Below are 6,197 nucleotides of genomic sequence, written 5' to 3'. Positions count from 1 at the left end.
TAACATATCACAGCTTAATAATGTTTCATATTTGAGTTAAAGAAATAGCACTGATTTTGCTATATCTTAAGTTTAAAGTACTGAAAGTTTATGATTATATAAATGTGGTATAATGCATATCTAATTAACAGATTTGATAGCTGTTTATTAAATCCATATTGGATAATAAAATAATAATTAAATATAAAAATAAGTATAGACTAACTATATTAGTGAAATACATACTAAATTATATTCACATATTGACAAATGCATGCCTATCATTATGGGTATTTCTAGACAGCTAAAGCCCATTCAGAAAATCTGCAAAATGTGCCATAATTTTAGTACTCTGGCAAATAACATTTTAAATAATAAATAGTGGAATAAAAATGATATTATTAAGTTGGCATCTTTGACTTGAGAATTGCCCATTGCTTTTACATTTTTTTCTATGTGCTTTCTTAAGGCATTTTGGTTAAGATGGCTCCAAATGGATACATTACCTGAGAGTTTGTAGTTTTAACATAACATTCAAAGACAGGACAATTTTCTAAAGACCTTATTTTTTTCTGTATTATCTACTGAAAATAAACTGATAGTTATCAGTTGTCATGCATCATTGCCAGAATATTTGCTACATTCTTTGATATAAGAATTTCATAAAAATGTATCCTATAAAGAATTAACAAAATGTTACTTTTTGTATAAAATAAATATATGATTAAATAATGTTTTAGTTACAGCTATTTAGCCAAACACAATGTGAATTATTCGACAATAAGTATGGGATATCATGTATTTTTCATAGTAAACTATTTTTATTTATGATTATATATAATATTATTCTCAGTCAAACATTAAATACAAAGCACATTCCTAAAATTAAGTGCACATATTGGACTTCTGTTATGGAAAACAAAAATTTAATTTATTTTAATTTTTTTTACTGTTTTGTCCCACATGAGCTTGCTTATATATGTAAAAAGAAAGTGTTCCTTAGTTTTTTGAAAAATAAATTAGCCTCTGTAGATGTCGTGATTATACACCAGCAACTCAGGATAATAAATTAAATATTCAGAAATAAACAGTATTTACATGTAAAAGCAATTATAATAATTAATTTAAATGCAAAAAGTATCATTTGTCTTAGCTTTTCTCTAAGTACTGCCTCAAAATCACTTTTATTATGAACCACAATAAATAGATGAAGTAGCATTAATGTCTCATAAGTATTCTTGTATTACAAATTAAAAATCTTAGTTGCTCCAAGACCAAATGGTTAAGATAAAAGTTAAATCACCTGTGAAGCCTAAACTCCAAATACAAAATGAGGAATTATACAGAAAAATTATGAATGATAATATTATTCTGCTCAATTTCTAATATTATCTAAGGAATTTTTATTATTTGATCTGACTTTTTTGAATGTTTGAATAAATTAGTAGCAGTATATTACTTTAAAATAGAAAAAATATATATAATTTGTATAAGTACCTAGAAGTTTAATGAGTATGTCAAAATCTGGTATATTTGTTATAGAGTAATATTACCTAATATTTATCAAGAGCATGATATATACTCCATATACTTCCACGCTCTTTGCATACTAATGTATCAAGTATTAAATCAATTTCATTCTCTAAACAACCCATTAAAGTAGCAGTACTTTTATTCAATTTGACAATTTAGAAAACTGAGAAAGATCACTAAACTGATTGTGAATTTGTTGGTATAATGTTTGTGTGGCAATGTTCCTCTGTATGAGTAGGGATGAAAAGAATTATGTATATACAATAGTTGTCCTTTCACACATGGTTTTCATAAAAACTCTACTCTTAATTCACGGTTAAAAGTGGTGCTTGTAACTAAGACTATCATTTCAAAATAATGACTGTGACCTATTTTTTTTTTTTTGGTTCTAGAAAAAGATAATATAATTGCTCGAAATTATTATACCAATTTCCTGAGATTCCAATTTAAATCTCTGTAATTTTATTCCCCAGAAGTCCATATTACATGCGACTGTTACACTGCCATTGTTTCCAGTACTAAAAATATATTATTGCATCTTTCTGGAAGTAATACCTTTCTATTAGTAAACTGTCTAATATCTTAGATGCTACAATGACTGATTACAGAATTTTATTGAATGTTCATATCATAGACAATGTAAGTGTCATTGAAAAAGCCCTTAAAAATTGGTTGCACCATTAATATAACTTCCCTACTCCTACCGAAGATCCAGATAATAATTATGTATTATATACTATATTATGCTATGTATATATAATTTGTCAATATTTAACTTGAGAATCTTGGAGAAATCAAGCATTTTTCTCTTTTAGAAATAAGTTTATTGTTTTATTAACATATATTCTTACCAGGTAGCAAAATGATTCTTCTATTCTGAGATTTTAAAGATTTTTTAACTAGGAATTAATGTTAAGTATTTCCAAATATTTACTATTGAAATGACTAGAGTTTACACATTTATTTTCTTGTTGAGATATATAATGTCAGTAATTTTCCTAAAGGTAAATTATTTTTAGGTTTTGAGAATGCTCAAAGTAACAATTTTTAAAATGTTATTTACTTCATTTTGATAAATGCACCATGTTTATGTATATTAACATTAAAGAAAGTAGAGTGATAGAAATTTTGGTACTCTCTGTTTCATCTTTACAACCCTTCTGCTATCCTACTTTTTTATTGTTGTTAAAATGTCCCTGCACATTTAAGACAAGATGTATGTCTTACAGCCATAATATCATTACTGCAGAGAACTTAATCAATATAAGATCTATTGTCAATGTACTCCTCTCTCATGATAAGTTGTATTTTTTAAATTTTTAAGTTTTTAATTTTGTGGGTACTTAGTAGGTGTCTATATTTATAGGGTACATGAGATATTTTGATACAGGCATACAATGTGAAACCACCACTTCGTGGAGAATGGGGTAGAAATCCCCTGAAGCATTTATCCTTTGTGTTATAAACTATCCAGTTGCAATCTTTTGATAATTTTATAATGTATCATCAAGTTATTATTGATTATAGTGACTCTGGTGTGCTATCAAATGGCAGGTCTTATTCATTCCTTCTAATTATTTTTGGACCCATTAACAATCCTCACTTCCCCATTCCCAGCAAAACCCCTACTACAATTCCCAGCATCTGTTAACCATCCATCTACTGTTTATTTTCAAGAATTTTATTAGTTTTAATAGCAAAAACTGCAATTACTTTTCCACTATCCTAACATTGTTTCAATTTGTTGTTTATTGTTTATTTTATTATTGTTTAATTTTAGATTGTTTTGATTTTTAAATCCCACAAAATGTTAGAGCATATAATGTTTGTCTTTTTGTGCTTGGCTCATTTCACATATCATAATGATCTCCATATCCATTGGTGTTGCTGCAAATGGCAAAATCTTATTACTTACGATGGCCAAGTAGCACTCCACTGTGTATAAGTACCACATTTCTTTATCCACTCATCTCCAGATGGACAATTATGTTGTTTGCAAATCTTACTATTGTGAAATGTGCTGCAACAAACATAAAAAAGTGTAGATATGCCTAAGATATACTGATTTCCTTTATTTTGGGCATATATGCAGCACTGGGATTCCTGGATTATATGTTAGCTCTATTTTTAGTTTTTTAAAGAACATCCAGACTTTTCTTCATAGTGCTAATACTAATTTACATTCCCACCAAGAGTGTCCAGGGTTCCCTTTTCTTCACATCCTCACCGTCATTTGTTAATGCCTGCCTTTTGTATATAAGCCATTTTAGCTGGGATGAGAAGATAGCTCATTGTAGTTTTGATCTGTATTAATTTGATGATTAATGATGCTGAGCACATTTTCATATACCTGTTTGCCATTGTATGTCTTCCTTTGGAAGATGTCTATTAAAATCTTTTGCACATTTTTAGTCATTTTTTCAGATTTTTTCCCTATAAAGTTATTTGAACTCTTTAGATATTCTGGTTATTAATCCCTTGTCTGTTGGGTAGTTTGCCCAACAGACAAGGGCTGTCTCTTCACATTGTTGACAGTTTTCTTTGCTGTGCAGATTTTTAATCTGATGTGATCTCATGTGTCCATTTTTGCTGTGTTTGCCTGTGCTTGTGGGTTATTGCACAATATATATATTTTTTTCCAGATGAATGTCCTAGAGATTTTTCCTGTTTTCTTGTGGTACTTCCAGACTTTGAGAACTTAGTTTTAAGGCTTTAATCCATTTTTATTTGACTTTGGTATATGGTAAGAGATACAGGTCTGTTTCAGTGTTCTGCATATGAATATCTAGATTTCCCAGTATCATTTATTGAAAAGATTACATTTTCACCAATGTATGCTTGTGGTAACTTTGTTAAAAATAAGTTTACTGGGCCAAGGATAGTAGCTCTTGCCTGTAATCCCAACAATTTGGGAGGCTAAGATGAATCACCTGAGGTCAGGAGTTCGAGACCAGTCTGGCCAATACGGTGAAACCCCATCTCTACTAAATATAGAAAATTAGCTGAACACCGTGGCGGGTGCCCGCACTCCCTGCTCCTCAGGAGGCTGAGGCAGGAGAATCACTTGAACTGGGAAGGTAAAGGTTGCAGTGAGCCGAGATCGCACCGTTGCACTCCAGCTTGGGCAATAAAAATAAAACTTCATTAAAAAAAAAAAAAAAGAGTTTACTGTATGGATTTGTTTCTGTGTGTCTGTTTTTATGCCAGTGCCATACTGTTTTGGTTACTCTAGCTCTGTACTATAATTTGAAATCAGGTAATGTGATTCCTCCAGTTTTGTTCTTTTTGCTTAGGATAGCTTTTACTATTCTGGATCTTTTGTGGTTCTATATAATTTTATTTATTTATTTATTTAATTTCTGTGAAGGAAGCCATTGGTATTTTGATAGGGAATAAATTGAATCTGTACATTGTTTTGCGTAGTATGGACATTTTAATAATACTGATTTGTCTAATCCAAGAACATGGTTTTTTTGTTTGTTTGTTTGTTTGTTTTTAAGGATCATTTTCTATTTCTTTTTTTTTTTTTTTTTTTTTTTTTTTTTTTTTTTTTTTTTTTTTGAGACGGAGTCTTGCTCTGCCACCCAGGCTGGAGTGCAGTGGCGCGATCTCCGCTCACTGCAAGCTCCGCCTCCCGGGTTCCCGCCATTCTCCTGCCTCAGCCTCCCGAGTAGCTGGGACTACAGGCGCCCGCCACCTCGCCCGGCTAGTTTTTTGTATTTTTTAGTAGAGACGGGGTTTCACCGTGTTCGCCAGGATGGTCTCGATCTCCTGACCTCGTGATCCACCCGTCTCGGCCTCCCAAAGTGCTGGGATTACAGGCTTGAGCCACCGCGCCCGGCCAGGATCATTTTCTATTTCTTTCATTAGTTTTTTTTTGTAGTTTTCATTGCATAGATCTTTTACTTCTGTGGTCAATTCATAGGCATTTACTTTTATTTGTGGCTATTGTAAATAAGATTACATTTTAACTTCTTTTTTAGATTATTCACTGTTAGCATACAAAAATGCTGCTGACTTTTATATATTGATTTTGTATTCTGCAACTTTACTGAATTTGTCTATCTGTTCAAACAGTTTTTTAGTGGAGTCTTTAAGTTTTTCCAAATATAAGATCATATCATCTGCAAACAAGGATTATTTGACTTCTTCCTTTCCAATTTTGATGCCTTTTATTTCTTTCTTATGTCTGATAGCTCTAGCTAGAACTTCCAGTACTACATTGAATAACAGTTGTGACACTGTACATTCTTGTCATGGTCAAGATCTTAACGGGAAGCCTTTTTTCCCCCCATTCAGTGTGATAACAATTGTGTATTTGTTGAATATGGCTTTTATTATGTTGAGGTATGCTCTTTCTATCCCCAAGTTCTTGACGAATTTTATCATAAAAGAATTCTAAATTTTATTAAGTGCTTTTTCAGCATCAATTTAAATTATCTTATGGTTTTTGTCCTTATTCTGTTGATATGATGTATCACACTGATTGATTTGCATATGTTGAATCATCCTTGCATCCCAGTTATAAATCTCACTTGGTCATGATGAATGATCTTTCTAATGAATTTTTTGTTGCGTTCAGTTTGCTACTATTTTCTTGAGGAGTTTTGCATCAATATTCCTCAGAGTTATAGACCTGTAGTTTCCTTCCTTCCTTTCTCTCTTTTCCCTCCCTCCCTCCCTCC

The sequence above is a fragment of the Macaca nemestrina genome, chromosome 1, assembly GCF_043159975.1.
Source record: "Macaca nemestrina isolate mMacNem1 chromosome 1, mMacNem.hap1, whole genome shotgun sequence".
NCBI classification, from domain to species: domain Eukaryota; kingdom Metazoa; phylum Chordata; class Mammalia; order Primates; family Cercopithecidae; genus Macaca; species Macaca nemestrina.
The sequence above is the reverse complement of the archived record's forward strand: the minus strand, read 5'-3'. Positions refer to the sequence as shown.